The 17,225-nt window shown below is 38.0% G+C and overlaps 1 protein-coding gene across 4 annotated transcripts in view; it reads right to left on the bottom strand.

Moving 5' to 3' along the window:
• Positions 1–17,225, bottom strand: part of LOC106053004 (polyamine-transporting ATPase 13A3-like) — a 67,896-nt gene that overhangs the window by 33,409 nt on the left and 17,262 nt on the right. Inside the window, exon 1 of one of the 4 annotated variants that reach the window (XM_056007619.1) lies at positions 7,649–7,785. The exons of the other annotated variants lie outside the window; for them this stretch is intronic. The gene's annotated coding sequence lies outside the window, so the exon portion shown is untranslated. Of the gene's footprint in view, positions 1–7,648; positions 7,786–17,225 lie in introns of those variants that run through there. 4 annotated transcript variants of the gene reach the window in all.

Genomic DNA, 17,225 nt, shown 5'->3' on the forward strand with positions numbered 1-17,225 from the left:
GTGGTAGTCAAGAATTCGCTTGTTAACACCCCCGACTCCTTGATCATTCAGTAGTGCAAGTGGGTTTCAATGTGACGACAGCAGTTTTAAAACGCTCTTCAAAAAAAAAAGTTTATAAATCTTGGCAAAACCCAAGTTTTTAGAATCAACACTGAGGAAAACACCACACGTCTACATTCAATTCAATTAACTAACCCAAGCGCAGACCATCAAGTCTGGAATTTTTAGTTTTAAGAGGCGCCCGTGGTGCCGACATTTTCGTGGCTGTAAATTTTTCTCAAACATTCCAGATTCTTGAATAAATAGCTTAAGCCATCTAAAGCTTTTAAAAATGTATCTTAGAATGAATGCCACAAGATAATGAGTGATCAACAAAAAGAAAAATTCACATCAGTTTAAAATTTAAAAATAAATATGTAAAAAGTTAACAAATTCTAGATGGCCTGTCCCTAGACGAAGAGATATGAATAAATAATAATAAACAACGCATAGAGAAGGCTGCGTCTACCTTTACGAAACTCAGACCAAGAGTTTGGGAAAACCGGAAGCTCACTACAAAGACCGAAATAGAGGTCCAGAAAGCATGTGTTTTGAGCACGCTAATATACGGAAGCGAATCATGGACTACCTATGTGCAATTTATTGCATGCATAATTAATATTAATAACTTGTGAAGGTTTCTATTTAGATTTGAAACAGTATTTGTTTCTTCATTCTAGACTCCGTGGCATTTCTTACATTTAACATATTGATTATTAGTTCTAGACTATATGGCGTAGGCTATATCTACAATATTGGTTCTAAGTTCTAGGCTACATGACGTAGGCCATATATCTACAATATTGGTTCTACGTTCTAGGCTACATGACGTAGGCTATATCTACAATATTGGTTCTAAGTTCTAGGCTACATGACGTAGGCCATATATCTACAATATTGGTTCTACGTTCTAGGCTACATGACGTAGGCTATATCCACAATATTGGCTCTAAGTTCTAGGCTACATGACGTAGGCCATATATCTACAATATTGGTTCTACGTTCTAGGCTACATGACGTAGGCTATATCTACAATATTGGTTCTAAGTTCTAGGCTACATGACGTAGGCCATATATCTACAATATTGGTTCTACGTTCTAGGCTACATGACGTAGGCTATATCCACAATATTGGCTCTAAGTTCTAGGCTACATGACGTAGGCCATATATCTACAATATTGGTTCTACGTTCTAGGCTACATGACGTAGGCCATATATCTACAATATTGGTTCTACGTTCTAGGCTACATGACGTAGGCCATATATCTACAATATTGGTTCTACGTTCTAGGCTACATGACGTAGGCCATATATCTACAATATTGGTTCTACGTTCTGGGCTACATGACGTTCATTGAGCAAGTAATACTGCTTTTTTGGTTCTAGACTACAGGACGTTAGTCTAACACTTTGAGCAGTGAACTTTGAACTTGTTATTGATTTTACAGTTCGTTTGATGGTACCGGTACATAGGCTACATGCGTAATAAACAAGATTTTTAATATCTTTGTACATCTTCACATAACATACTACTATTTGTCTCTTTAGGAGAACAAAAAATGGTGGCTTAACAAAATATGAGCAAGTGAGAGATTGTGTGTGTGTATGTGTTCCAGAGAGAGAAAGAGAGAGAGAGAAGGTTTATTGTAGATACTAAAACTTGGAATCTACGCTATTTATGCGTGACTAGACAAACCTACCGAACTATTTATTACTCTGTAGACGTAGAAGATAAAGAACTGGATCTAGAGATTCGACAAGATTTATGGCTAGCGTCCAAAGTGACGAGCGCTGAATGATTACAGTCCCAGTGCAGTGATACCCAATTCGACTATTTAACTAAGTCAGTGCAGTGATACTCAACAAAACGATACTTTCAATAACGTACTGGGAAATGCAATCTTCGTTAATGATTAATACAATTAGTATTAGTTTTTTTTTTGTTGTTACAATTACAGGTAGGCCTAATACTTACACATACACGCTCGTCAGGGGTAAAAGATGAGTGGAAGGAACAATGTCGTGTATTTCGAAAACGATTTCTTATTGTATGTACATTTTAAAGGAAAAAAAATCAATAGCTCCTTGTCCACACAGTGAAAACTCTGGTTTGACCATTGTACTTTTTTTTTTCAGAATTATTTAATCATTTTAAAATTAAATTTGCTTTGAGTCTTTTATCAATGAAAAGTGTTTTGTTGTTGTTGTTGTTGACACTATACGTCACACGCTTCGGGAATTACCGCTCACGAAGAACTGGATTGTCAGCTCACTGGAAAGACTCCTTGAAACAACGAAGCGTATCAAGACAATACAAAGAATTAGAAATGATAGACCACCCTCATTTTTTTTGTAAAACGTTTTTTTTATATTCCTCGTTTACCCTCAAGCTTGGATTGGGCTGTACCGGCACTAGAAACCAGAATCGATTTCACAATCGACATTAAAAAAAACAAAAAACCCAGCAACAACACAAACCTGTCAGTATCTTTCAGCTGGACTCAATCCAAATGATTCGCATCGCTTTCGGTATTACCGCCTAGAAATTCATCTGGGCAACATAGCGGCTAACCGTTTGCGTTCCTATTCCCAGGCGCCCACAATCCATTCAGAAGTGCCAGGATTTCGTGTATTCGATGATTAAGCACATTCATTCACAAGCAGGCGATCGTAGAACTCTTTTTTTTTTTTCTTGTCCAAATGATAAAAACACAATATGAAAATATGGTCGGAAAATAAGGTAAATTAAGGAGCAGTGATCTAAGTGATCATAACAGGGTTTGATAAAGCCTAAGGGCATCTCTCTCTCTCATATATGTAGAGATATCAATGAAAGTGTATGTGGCTAATTGATCCAAACTTTGGTAGTAGAAAGGGAATAGATTTTCAGATAAGGCACAGCGAAATTAATCGAAGTGGTTAGATGAAGTTCGATACCTTAACACAAGCTTATTGTCAAATCATTGATCTGATCACAAACTGTCATACTCGCCAGCTGATCCCTCCCCGACCCGTTTGTTTTTTTTTCTTCCTCCAATTAGTACCAATTTTGCTTTTCTTTAAATACATATATACCGAAGGACGAGTTAGTATGAGCTGTGATCTTTTTTTAATGTGCACCGCTCAGCCCGGAAGAATTACGACCTTTATATATAGAAGCACTTTTACAGGAACAAATTGCATGCAGTTACTAGAGCAAACAAATACTATAGGAGAGCCACTTTTGTGTCATTCGAATAGCAAATGGTTAGTTTACCATAGAAATGATAGTTTGTCGAAATAGTGACTATCAAATACGAAATGAAACACAAAACTAGTACGGGAGAAATCTGGACTAAATTATACTTCGCGTGGCCAGTGCGTGCAAGCTCAATTTGACTTTTTTTTTCTGAAGAATTATAGAACATGACTTATCAGCGCCTTGGGAAAATCTCTTTCTACAAGGTGCTGAGTCAAAACGTTTCGAGAAGCGCTGGGATGAATGAATGAACAGTTTTATAACACATGTTACACGTTGTTTGCCACTGAAATCTTTCTTTCTATACGAGATACCAAAAGTTTGCACTTTTAGCTATAGAGCAAGACGCTGCTTCAGCACACAGTGCTACAGACCGGCGGTTAAAAAGTGAACTAAATGTGGATATCGCTTTATCTTGGTGACACCGTACTGTCACTTGGACGCGATACGGCCACACAAGTATAACACAGCGTGCTCATTTCCTTCAACTTGTTTCTTGGTTTAGCAACTTAAACAGAAAAGGGTTTTATTTTGTTTGCAAACAACAGTTTATATTTCCCGGTATGGAATTCAGTTCCCTAATGTCAGGTTTTCTGAAAAAAAAAAATCTTTATATAGTGAAGTACCGAATGTTTGACATATCATATACCTGTATAATCATGATCTAAATCAACTTGAGTTAGATTGTGGTTAGATGAATAGGTTCACTAAAAGTGAAGTATTTTGAAAATTAGTCTAAGTAGACTGTTTTTGACTTTACTTTGAATCTTAAGCCTATTAAGATTGTTTTCTCTTGTTTCATGATATTTAATGTATATGATTTGATTTGATTTGTTGATTTGAGGCACATCGGCACAATTTAGGCCATGTCGTGCCTGCAGTCCCTTAAGGACTACTCTCTCTCTAAACAACAAGGGCCAGATTCTATACAGTAATATAATTAAAATTAAGGTCTATTCACAGTTAGAATAGTAAAGGTAGTAAGAATTTAAATATTTGGTAAAAATCTAATGTAAATAGTGCATGTTCACAAATTCAGAAATCAGATCTTCGTAGATAGCCCCACTTCCCGAATAAAGCCCAGTACCTTCCCAGGGTCGACATTATTAAATAGTGTTTTTAGATTAGTGGCTCTAAAATGTTTCGCCCTGACATCCTGGTATCTGGGGCAATCAACGAGGATATGTTCCACGGTGAGGCGAGAGTCACAGTACTCGCAAAGTGGGGGCTCCTCTCTCTTCAGTACAAAAGAGTGCGTGATGTAGGTGTGGCCAATCCTAAGTCTGGACATGGTTGTGCTACCACGCCTTGTCAGACCCTTAGATGTGGGCCGCCACCTGACATCCGCCACAATCTGCCTGAGTTTACTGTGAGTCTCAGCCTCCCATCGGTTCTGCCACTCTCGATAGGTGGCAGAGGCAATACTTTGTCTCAGGTCCGAGTAGGGAATTTGGGTTCCTGACACCGCATGATTTAGGGCTCTCTTTGCTTCTCTGTCTGCGGCTTCGTTTCCCTCAATGCCAACATGGGAGGGGACCCAGATGAAGGTGACATCCCTACGGTCGGCTGTTATTAGGTCCAACAGCTTCAGGCTCTTATGTACCAATGGGATGTCAGTCTTCATCCGCCCCAAAGCTTGCAATGCAGATTTGGAGTCGGAGCAGATTATAAATTTACTCCTTTCTGATGCTTTTACGGCCATAAGTGCAAGCAATATTGCGTGCAATTCGGCCGTAAAGATGGAGCAGCCATCGGGGAGTCTACGGGAGATTGTTTTGTTCCGAAAGGAGCAGGCACACGCGACCTTTCCCTCCATTTTGGATCCGTCTGTGTAGATGGTGCCACAATCTCCGTAGCTCTCCTGCAGTTCCCTAAAGTGGACTTGTAGTATGCTTGGGTCTGTATTTTCTTTTTTGAAATTAAGGAGGGATAAATTTAATTTAGGTTTATTCATTAGCCAAGGAGGATTCTGAGGGGTTTCTATTTTAGAGATTTGGTCAATGGGTGGGGTTAAATTTTGGATGGGTTCTCTCATTCGAAAGCCCAACGGCTGTATGACGTTAGGCCTTCGATTGTATAATTCTACCTCTGTGGGGTTAAATATGGAGTCAAAAGCAGGGTTCGTGGGGTTGGATTTTAGCTTGACTATATACTGCATTGCAAGCTTTTTCATTCTTATATCCATGGGGAGTTCTCCAGCCTCCACATGGAGACTTGGGATAGGTGATGTACGAAACGCGCCGAGACAGAGACGCAGGGCAGCATTTTGTATTGGTTCCAGTATTTTTAGGTACGACTTCCTTGCTGCTCCATATATTATGGATCCGTAGTCTAGCTTGGATCGAATTAGACTCCGATAGAGCAGCAGCAAGGTATCTCTGTCAGCTCCATTTAATGTATAAAATGCATGTCGACTACAGGGAAGACAGAGCACAGGTGAAGAGAGTGACCAAGAAACCTATGGACAGTGAAAAAAGCAATGACCTCAGCTCTGAAAGAAAAGAGAGCCAAGCGAAAAATGTCTGGAACCAATGCCACCTTTAGCGGCGCCGCTCGTGGACGGGAATCTCTCTCCAGAACAGGGCTCTACGAGACCAAACCAACTGGTTCTCAAAATGATGAAGGCCAACTACAAGTTAGAAGTGTTCAGGTGCGAATACGAGCAGCGGCCGCCCCCGTCTTAATAACACAAAATAAGAAAATACTTTTTCATGGATAATTATTATAATCATTTCAAACCATTGTAATAACAAGTCTTTTCTTCGAGTCTGAATATTAACAAGAATTACAGTCTCTCTATTGTAACAGAATTTAGTTAATCGACATATAATTGTGGAACTGAATAAACAATTAGATTCTAGAAGTTCCTATTTATTTCTGTGTGTGTGTGTGTGTCTCTGACATTAACATTTGAGCTACAGAATAAAATGTTAAATATAAAGAAATAATTAAAAGAAGACGCAGCTATTGAAGAAAACAAGAAAATATTATGTTGTTATTTAACGAACAAGATGTTCTCATAAATTATCATAACTGCCTAGACATTTACATTTAGTACATTGATTATTGTGCTGTGGTCTGTTTATTTGCAAGAAATCAAAGGCACAGAAATTATTATTTTTTTTTGTTTAAAGTTTTAGAGTGGATTAGCAGCCAGGAACTTCAGAGCAAGCTGCGCTATAAGTTAGTTTATTTCGTAGCACGAACAGAACCTCACGCACCAACACATACACACACCAGTCACGAGGTCAAGATAGTAAATACATGTATTGATAAGAATGTTCAATACTGTTGGCATCTTTCCCAAATTTGGGAGGGGGGGGCGGTGCTATTTCTTATCGATATTTATAATTTATTTGAAGAATATTCTTGTAAAACACTCAATGATATTCAAACTATTGATCAGACTTGAAACATTGAGGGGAAAATCTTGGTAATTTTTTTGTTAAGGTTTAACTTTTAATAAACTTTAAATTTTGGAAAACATTATTGGGACAAGTGGCACACGTGTGATAAATAGAGTACATGTAGAACAGGAAAAAGTTTTTGAAATTTAATTTTGAAACGGTTCGTCGACACAATAAAGAATTTGAAACAATAGCATGCACTATTACAATTTGTGTTCTCTTACAGATAAAAAGCAGGAAAGCTCAGAGCCAGTTAGATAAATCACTAAATAACAGAGGGATACACAGGTAATAAATGAGAGCACAGCACTCTAGGGCAATGTTTCCCTAACCTTTTTCCTTAACAGAACACTTCGCGAATTCTGAGTACTTAGCGGAACAATTTGCTTTTTTTTTTTACAGAGATTAATTGACGTGCTGACCTACTAGTTAATTAGTCCAGTAGTTCGTGGAACACCTATTCAGACCAGGCAGAACACTTGGGTTCCGCGGAACACAGTTTGGGAAACACTGGTCTAGGGCAAAGACAAGCCAGAGAAACGGAAGGCAGGTGCAGAAGAAGCAGAAGTGCGACTGGAGAAATTCAAACCCACAAGGAAAAAAAAAAAAGTTGACCGGAAACAAAACAAAATAGCGTAAATCCAAAGCGTCGAAACGAAATAAAAATCAAAACTTTTTCATTGCTCACAATGTCTGTAAACTGAAAGCTAAAACTGAAATGAACATTAACAACAACAACGGTTTTAACTTTTTTTAAAAAAAAAAAAATCCCTACAACTCTCTGCTCTAAGATTTATATTTTTAGTTACTTCGTTTTGTTTATGGTTTTCCAATAAATTTCATTCCGTGTGACTTCTGCGATACCAACACGACTTTGTAAGACTAGCACAGTTGTATCCCTTTGAACGCAAGTAATAACTAGTATTGATAAATATTTCTAGGTTTCATGTTCTGTGGCCCTACCTTCCTAAATCCTAGCAATGAAATATTTTAGTTTGAATTAGATGTTCTTAGCCCGAACAAGAAAATATAAAAACACATTAAATCCTTGGTTAAACTGAACTTTATATAAGCCGACCTTTCCATGAGACAGAGGCGCTATCAAACAACAGGTGATAGTCAAATAGTAGTGTTGTTGTTGTTTTAAACTCCCCTCCACACTTTAACTTAAAAAAAAAAGTGTATTACTTCACATGTTAAGAAGACCTCAACAAGTCTTCAAATGATATCATGGGGCATTTAAAACATGGCCCAATGCTGAATAGGTGACTATTTTCACAAGACTACTTGAATAGGGTGATATCCCCCCCCCCCCATTATCCTCTTGTGCGATGGTTGTTTTGAAGAGGCGCTGTGTGATCACTTAGGGCTCGTCATGAAATATTGGACATCTTTATCATGTCAGATAGCATTTAGACATCTATCCAATGGACGACTGGTGTGGGCTTTACACAGCATACTGGCATAGTCAATAATATTAGTGAATATTGGACATTCTTGAAATGAAAGAAATAAAACAATTGCAATTTTGAATTGATAGATAAGTTTATTTTTTTTAACATGTAACTTTTAGGTTGCAAAGCTTAAGCATTTGAATCGCTGATTTAATCTCTAATAAGTAGTTTAATTTATTGTTGAACCAGATAGTTCAAAAAGTTATTGATACGACGTCCCATTTTTATCTTGCATGCGGTCAGTTAGCTACTTATGCAGGTTTAGCTTCTATATACTTCTAGGTTCGTAATTTCCACCATATAATTTTTTGTTTGTTTGACTGGCAATGAAATGCATGATTAGGGTTTTAAAATTCGTTTATTGAATGCCCATGTCTCTACCCGGACATGGCTCTAATAGACTTTTATCACTAGATCACAGCCTTTAACGCCGGCACGATGTACAGACTAAAATTAAGTTATGTTAAACCAGTGCTACTGTTGCTTCCAGTATCCATGCACGTGTGCACCGAGTAAATACACGAAAGTTTTAATCTAAAAAAAAAAATGCTCAAAGTAATTTATAAAAGACAAAGTTCATATTTTCAAGATAATTGTATCCTAGCCCAAACCTCCCGTAGGACGACGGGAGATGGCGGCGGGCAGAGTTCAAACCCGGGACCATCGAAGGACAATCCAGAGCGCATACGACACAAATAGACAAATATAGTTGAATGATACAACCCTATTTAAGAACACAACAGCTGACTACTGAGTAGAACACAACACAAAACATATGTAATTATGTCGGTCAAGGCATGAACAGTTTAAAGCTAGAGCTAGCACTTGAACGAGTTTGGAAATTTTTCTTTTGTTTTGTGTGTGCGCTACTACCACCCTCCCCCTTTCCTCGTTTTTCTTATGCTTGTAATCTTTGGCCCAGGTAAAGGGGCCACTTCACAAGGGCTGTTGACATAATCCAAACTTTTAAAGAGACAGCAGCACTTCAAACCATCACTCCAAAAGGGGGGCTGGGGAGTGATAGTGGAGATGTTTCAAATAGCTCACAGACACACACATGCAAACACGTGGGTTAGTCTTCTACTTTGTTTTTGTGTTTAATGAATGTTGAACCAACGATACACAAACTACGAGCTGCGGGCCATATCGGATCCGTGGCGCGGTGCAATCCGGCCTCTCGAGACCACAGTGCCTACTGAAGCCGTAGAAGATGGGTTTTATTGAAATTAACCTTTTTCTTTTTAAGGCTCTATTGAAATCGACTTTTTTTTTTTTACACACTTGTTACCAAACAGAGTGAGTTGATATAAGCTTTGTAAAAAGATTTTTTGTTTGATGTCAATCGTTTGAATATCCTCCAGGTTTCTAGGTAGGATAAGGAGGTGAAAAGGTTTTGTGGCGGCAGATATGTCTTTATCATTGACCTGTCCCTTACCGTTGGGGGCTCCACACATAGTCATGGTTGTGCCACGATAAGTCTTATGATGATCTTACGACCATTGTTAAAAAAGCTTCAATTTGAGAGTGTGCGACCATATACTAATATCCTCAGGGATGAAAAGACTTTTACAAAGGGAATAGTACCAGGGAAAAGAATGCAATACTGACAAACACATTTTTTTTTAAATGTTAAAAAATACTTTTTCAAAAAGGCAATTCCTCCTTTATAAAGCTGATGACTGTTTCGTAAGAGTGATTAGTTTACTTTTCAAATAATGAATGATAGATTGAAACAAAAATTGGTTTTTACCTTGCCCCATTCCTCCTCCCCACATAAAGAATTGTTAAGCGCATGTTTAAATCTACTCAGAGTCAAAAGATATACAATTCTAATGATAGGCCTATGGATCAAGACTTTGAAGACGGTGCGCAAAATATTCCTGGACATCTATTAATATATTAAACTCTTTTATGAATAAAGCCTACATGCGGAAATACCCGAAGACGTAGTCTGTTCAAGATAAAGATTGTCTAGTCCTCTAGGCTAATTTTTTTTTTTCTCTGTACTTTGAAAAAGTATAACTGCCAAACTATAGTTTTCCCAGTGTGGTCAAACAGCTAGTAATTCTTTCCCTAAAGATATACATCAACTGTCAAATTTCTAGAAAAATCGTTAGAGCCGCTGAGAAGCCACGACTTTGAGCCCATGTTGAAAAGAGGAATCGTAAAAACAAAATGATGATAGGACAACATTAAGAAATGGACGGACCAGTTTCGTCAAGTTTTCTATTGCACACGAGAGTTTCTATAAAATGTTTTTAATTAACAGTCAAGTTGGCATTAACTTTACATCTGGAATAATTGCTTTCTTCGCATGACGTGAACGTCTTCAAAGTGTTACCTCCCCTCCCCACATCTTTTTCATAGACGCACACACACACACACTAACATTATAAACAGATTAAATACCGGTATCCAAGAACTTTGGCAAAGAAAATAAAAGAAAAAACATAAGTGGCAATTTCTGCCAAGAATGCCTAAAATGAACGCGACATTTCGAACATCGAAGTTTTTGTTGGCCTAATTTGACCCCTTAAAATAGACCCATTGAATGATCAAGAGACACTTGTTTCCGATCTATTTATGGACTGATCGAAAGCCAACCTTATAGATGGGGCGGGGGGGGGGGGGGCACACGTGAAAGAAAGTTTCAGGTCTGTCTTGGCTCTCACCTGACAAGAAGCGTGCACATAGGACATTGCGCAAGCTGTGCATCTAAAGTATAGGCGAAAGAGAATTGCTACAATTTATTACTGCGACAATAGACCGACACGTCAGTGCTTCTGACGTTACTAACGTCATTAGAGAACCAAGTCACATATCAAACAGATCACTGGATGACAGACTATTAGTATGCAGTGCGATTGGCAGACTATTCGGTTTTGTCTGCGTTTGATGTGGCAATGTATGTCTATCACAGCGTAGCCAAGTGACATAGCTGCATTCCTTCTAATTCTTTGGACTCTGTAGGCCAGCCTTATTGTGCGTGGCTGTCACCAGTAGGCTAAGACTGTCTAGCTATAATTATTTCTTAAGGTTCACAGTAAAATTTCCCCTTTCAGACCTTGCGATCTATATGGCAGATGGTGTAAAGTTCATCTTCCTGTGGCCTAAGGTTAACGAGGGTGTCATGTGACCAGCAAAACGAACAACCGCCTTTTTTTCTCCAACTAATGTCAGGTACCCATTAGAGCTGGTTGCTCTCAGAGGCATTCAAAGATCTGGAAATTAAAAATCCCAGTCTTTAGTGCTCAGCCACCACGACTGCTAATTGAACGTCAAAGAATTTAAACATTTGCAAACATGTTCACTTTAGAGCGCATGCCAATGTTATTCAACGTGTGTTAAGATCTTGCTAACCCTTCAGGTTATTCAAGTCGACACAAACAGGAGCCACGTGATCAACAGGTCACTCCAATCTACAAGGATCACATCAAGTTGCCAACGCAATTCATCCTAATTTTAGCCGATAAGTTATTTATACCAAATGTGACCTACGACCCTGATTTAGAATTAGAAAACACTCTTCTCATTCATTTTTCTACAAGGATCACAGAAAATCCATAAACATTTAATTTTTTTTTATTTATTTTGCAGATCTATGTATGACCACACATTTCCCACAACGGCATAATTTTCCTCAATAACACGCCCAACTGGTTAACGTATTTAAAAAAAAATTTCTATTCACTGGTTTTCGGTTGACGAACTATAGATAGATATATAAGTATATGAGAAAAGTAAAGAGAGAATTTGCTGCTAGGAAAGAGAAAGACTCAAAAGTCAAGCAGCAAGTCAAACAATGGCAGTGTAAGAATGACTTCCTTAAGATGTTTATTTGCAACCAATGACTTTGCTAGCAGCATTCAAGATTTTCTGTAATTTATTTTTATTTTTAATGTTCAGATTGCCATACCAGACAATGATATTAAGCTTAAAATACTGCAGGTGTGAGCAATTTAAACTGATTATTAATGGATTATATATCTGTGTGTAAAGAAAAACATTTTTCTTAGTAATCGTAATCTTCGTTGCTCTTTTTTGGTGACCAGAAGTTTCCATGAAGGTACGAGGTAAAAAGAGGTATTATATTGAGAGAGTCATTCATATCAAATACTGTATATATCTAAATACTTAACGTACAAAAAAGACTTCGTTAGTTTATTATTTCGATTTCATTAGTTTTATTATCTTGGTTATTTAAAAAAAAAAATTAAGTCTTATCCATTTTAGATAACCTCCCTTGATGGTACCAGAACAGTACATACGAGAAATGACCGAATGCACCTATTGAGTCATACGCTAAATATATTAGTGTATTCATTTAATGCCGACATTTTTTTTTAAATCCATGATTGAAGGAACCAAATGTAAGGTGTACATTCAAAAACGGCTTTTGACTGACTATAAAGTGAGAACAGAAGAAAGAAAATAGATATGCATAGACGAATAGCCAGCCTTAAATGGAGTGTACACTGCGGTATTTGTTACTTCATTTTTTTTTTCTTTTTTTTTTCTTCTGCTTCACGCTCTGGTTAGTTCACTCAATCCAATCCTATAGACACAGATTGAGAGGCGTTACTAGTTAATGTGTACAGACTTGAGCTGCTGGTTCTTAAGGCGCCCAAAGATCTTTAAAAATTCTTCAGTACTGACCAATATAAAGCCTGGAGCCATCCTAAACGCTTTTTATGTGTCACTAGCTGCTAAGAGAGCGCTTCTTCTAATCATGTTTTTATATGCATAATGCATTATTGTAATGTTTGCTGTAATGTATGGGTTTTCGTTGGATAAGGTATTACAAGACCTTCGTTGAATTAGACTAGAGTTAGTTAGTTTTTTTTTTATACAACAAGCATCACCAGATCTAAATATTACTATTGTGAAGGCTAGGCAATATAGTGTTATTTTTTTTATACAACAAGCATCACCAGATCTGAATATTACTATTGTGAAGGCTAGGCAGTATAGTGTTGTTTTTTTTTATACAACAAGCATCACCAGATCTAAATATTACTATTGCGAAGGCTAGGCAGTATAGTGTTGTTTTTTTTTATACAACAAGCATCACCAGATCTAAATATTACTATTGTGAAGGCTAGGCAGTATCTGTTTTAGTTTGTTTTTTTCTATGTTCATGTCATAGCGCCTAGCCATAGTCTAAATGCGTCACATTTTATGTCCGTTGAAAATCCGTCCTATTTAGCGCGTCTCCTAACTCTAGGCCATACATAATCCAAAAGATGTTATAAGAACTTAAAACATCTAACAGCATACGCAGACAGAATGAGGGAAAATAATTTATTGGAGAGCAGGAGGATATGTTAAACTTAAGGAACAAGTTTTAGTTACATTAAAACAATCACTTCAAACACAAAAGTGCACCAGTGAAAGCAAAGAGAAACCCAAAAAACTTTTGACATTTCGCGTCCTATCAATATTTGAGCAGACGTGACCATCATGCAGAGAATGCCAGTGCAGTTTTAAATTTGAACCAAAGTCGATTGTCAGTTGTCCTCCACTTCTAATCTAGCCACCCTTCTTTCCAAGCTAAAATAAATATTATTCGATCAGTTACCTAAAATATCCCTAGCCTAGGGATAAAAATAGATGTAATTTAGAGACTGCTTTTGGCTGAAAATAGAAAATAAGTTGCCAGGAAAAAAAAGTCGGACCTGTTTCTGAATACATTTTTTTTTCTGTTATCTTCCCTTGGTCGTGACTTGGTTTTCTTTTTTTTTCTTTCTAAAACATTAAATGCTTAAATCACGCGAGACAATGCACTAAAGGGGAGAAGGAATAGTTTATACCGTATTAAAACCAAGAGTAACTGTTATTTCTTGTAATGATCACTAGAGGCTCAGATGGGATTGATTAAAAACAATTTCAATTTTTGGTGGATAGAAAAACTATTAGTTCCTTATCATGAACATAGAAATAAATAGACTGGTCCAAATAAAAAAAAAGTAAAATAGATATTTGGTACACTATAAATAAATTATTAAAACTATGATACTCAATTATGAAGAAAACAAACATTGTACTCAACCTAGATATATTTTATTTAGATCTATTCTTCTTATTCTACAAGAAGGATCCCACCCCAAGCAACTTAAAAAGGCTCAGAGCTGCACGTAACAATGCCCAAAGAGTAGCGAGACAATGTGCTAACAAATACTGGCAGGAGCTATGCGAAGATATTCAATCTTGTGCCGACTGTGGTAACATAAGAGGACTATATGAGGGCATGAGAAAAGCCTTTGGAACTCACACCAGCAAGTGTGCTCCGCTCAAGTCAAAAGATGGCTCAATCATCAGTGATCGAGCGCTGCAAATGGAACGATGGGTAGAACACTATGCAGAACTCTACCAGATTGAAAACGCCATCTCACCAAATGCTGTTTCCAACTTCCCATCACTTCCAGTTTTGACGGAATTAGACGAAACGCCCTCAGTAAAGGAGCTGAGCATTGCCATTGACATGCTTGCACATGGGAAAACACCCGGAGGAGATGGCATTCCTGCTGAAGTAATTCAGGCTGGAAAACATGCCCTAATCAAACCACTCCATGAACTGCTAAGCTTGTGCTGGGAACAAGGAATGGTCCCCCAGGAATTGAAAGACTCCAACATTGTTACAATTTATAAAAATAAAGGCGACCGCTCTGATTGTAACAATTACAGAGGCATCTCACTGCTTAGCATAGTCGGAAAGGCTTATGCTAGAGTATTACTAAAGCGATTACAGATCCTGGCAGATCGTGTTTATCCAGAGTCGCAGTGTGGCTTTAGGGCAGGTAGATCTACAACAGATATGATTTTCTCTCTGCGGCAGCTACAGGAGAAGAGCAGAGAACAAAAGCAGCCCCTCTTCATAGCTTTTATTGATTTGACCAAGGCCTTTGACCTTGTTAGCAGAAGCGGTCTGTTTGCCGTACTAGAGAGAATCGGCTGCCCAAATAAGTTAAGAAAACTAGTGTCAGCTTTTCACGAAAACATGCAGGGCACCGTTCAGTTTGAAAGTTCTTCCTCCAGGCCATTCTCCATTAAGAGCGGTGTAAAACAAGGATGTGTACTGGCCCCTACACTATTTGGCATCTTCTTCTCAGTCGTACTATCCAGTGCTTTTAAATCCCTGGAAGACGGAATATATATCCATAGCAGATCCGATGGAAGGCTCTTTAACCTGGCACGTCTTAAAGCCAAAACGAAAAGGCGTCGTATCTTGATAAGGGAGCTGCTGTTTGCCGATGACGCGGCACTCGTATCTCACTCACAAGGAGGTCTACAGAAGCTAGTGAACGCCTTAGCAGCTGCTTGTCAAGAATTTAGCCTTACTATAAGTCTCTCCAAGACCGAAATCCTGGCACAAGACGTCGCAGAAATACCTTCTATAATACAAATTGGGAACCACACCCTTTCAGTGGTGCAGGAATTTACCTACTTGGGTTCAACAATTGTCAGTAACCTAGACTTAGACATCGAGCTGACAAAAAGGATAGGAAAAGCTACCACAGCATTGGCAAAACTCTCCAAGCGCGTCTGGGAAAATGGTAAATTGACCACAGCGACCAAAATCCTAGTCTACAACGCCTGTGTTGTGAGCACTCTCCTTTATGGCAGTGAAAGCTGGTCAACATACATGTACCAAGAGCACAGATTGAATAGTTTCCACTTGCGCTGCCTGAGACGCATAATGGGCATCTCTTGGAGGGACCATGTCTCCAATCAGGAAGTTTTGAGATTGGCCAATATGAACAGCATGTATGCTCTCCTGACACAAAGAAGATTACGCTGGCTCGGACATGTCACCCGCATGCCAGATGGTAGAATCCCGAAAGATATATGCTGAGCTTGTGGAAGGAGTCAGACCCAAGGGCCGCCCAAGACTAACATATAGAGATGTCTGCAAGCGAGACATGAGAGCCTCAGGCATCAGTGAAAGTATGTGGGAAAACATAGCCAAAGACCGGAGTGCATGGAGACAGACTGTGCGTGCTGGGACAACCCTTGCTGAGAACAAAAGAATTGAAGTGGCTTTAATCAAGAGGGAAAAAAAGAAAGCTGCCCTGTCTGCTAGCCCTAAATCAGAGGCATACACATGTACGAATTGTGGCAAAGTCTGCCGTTCTAGAATTGGCTTGATTAGCCACACCAGATTCTTCCCCGTCTCAAGATTAAGCCAAAACCAGTGACTCACTTGGGCGCATCCATTGCCTTTCGAGACAAAAGGAGCCATATATTCTTCTTGATGGTTTCCCTGATTTATCGCCGACATCTCATCGCCTTAAATTGTTTGAGTTAGTTTTAAGAGATATTTTTATCAGAACTTAAAACAATTTTATAAATGGCATAATGGCTACCCACCATAAAATAAACCCTTACATCTAAAAAAAAAAAAAAGAAAAGAAAAAGTTTTAGTAATTATTCATACCGAACGATATTGATATTGACTATTTTTATCCTGCTGGTAACTCGTTAAATACAAATATAAAATACACTTGTAAAATACAAATATTAAATCCATATAATAATGTCTAATCATTAGTTCTAACTTAATAAAGAATAGGCAATTTTAACAAATCTACCGTTAATGCAAAGAAAAGCCTCGTCTTCCACCAATTCGAGATTTTTACGCGTTTGTATTACATTGCATTTCCCAACTTTGCCTTGGTGTTTTCTTCCTATAAATGATCTTATACTAAGAAAAACCCACTGAGGCTTACCCGACACCTGCCAATATTGTTCCCACATTTCATCAAAGTGCTTTCTGGACGTGTTTTTTTCCCCTCATTGTAATTGAATGCTTGACGAAACCATGTATTATAAACAGTGTCCATGTTAACAATAACAGATTAACTTGATGTGTACAAATGCATAATTAATAATAATTATTTGATTTCCGGTGTCTTGTGTGTGTGTTTTTTTTTACAACCATTAATTAATGTTTTAAGAGTCTTTCTTAATAACTATAAAGACGATACGATTTTGAACTATATTATCATGAGTAGGCTTTGGCCACAGCAACATCCGTGTCGTTGGATTTGTTTTGTAATGGAGTTCCAGACAGCCAATTTAATCCATCT

Source organism: Biomphalaria glabrata, chromosome 13 (genome assembly GCF_947242115.1).
Source record: "Biomphalaria glabrata chromosome 13, xgBioGlab47.1, whole genome shotgun sequence".
In the NCBI taxonomy this organism is placed as follows: domain Eukaryota; kingdom Metazoa; phylum Mollusca; class Gastropoda; family Planorbidae; genus Biomphalaria; species Biomphalaria glabrata.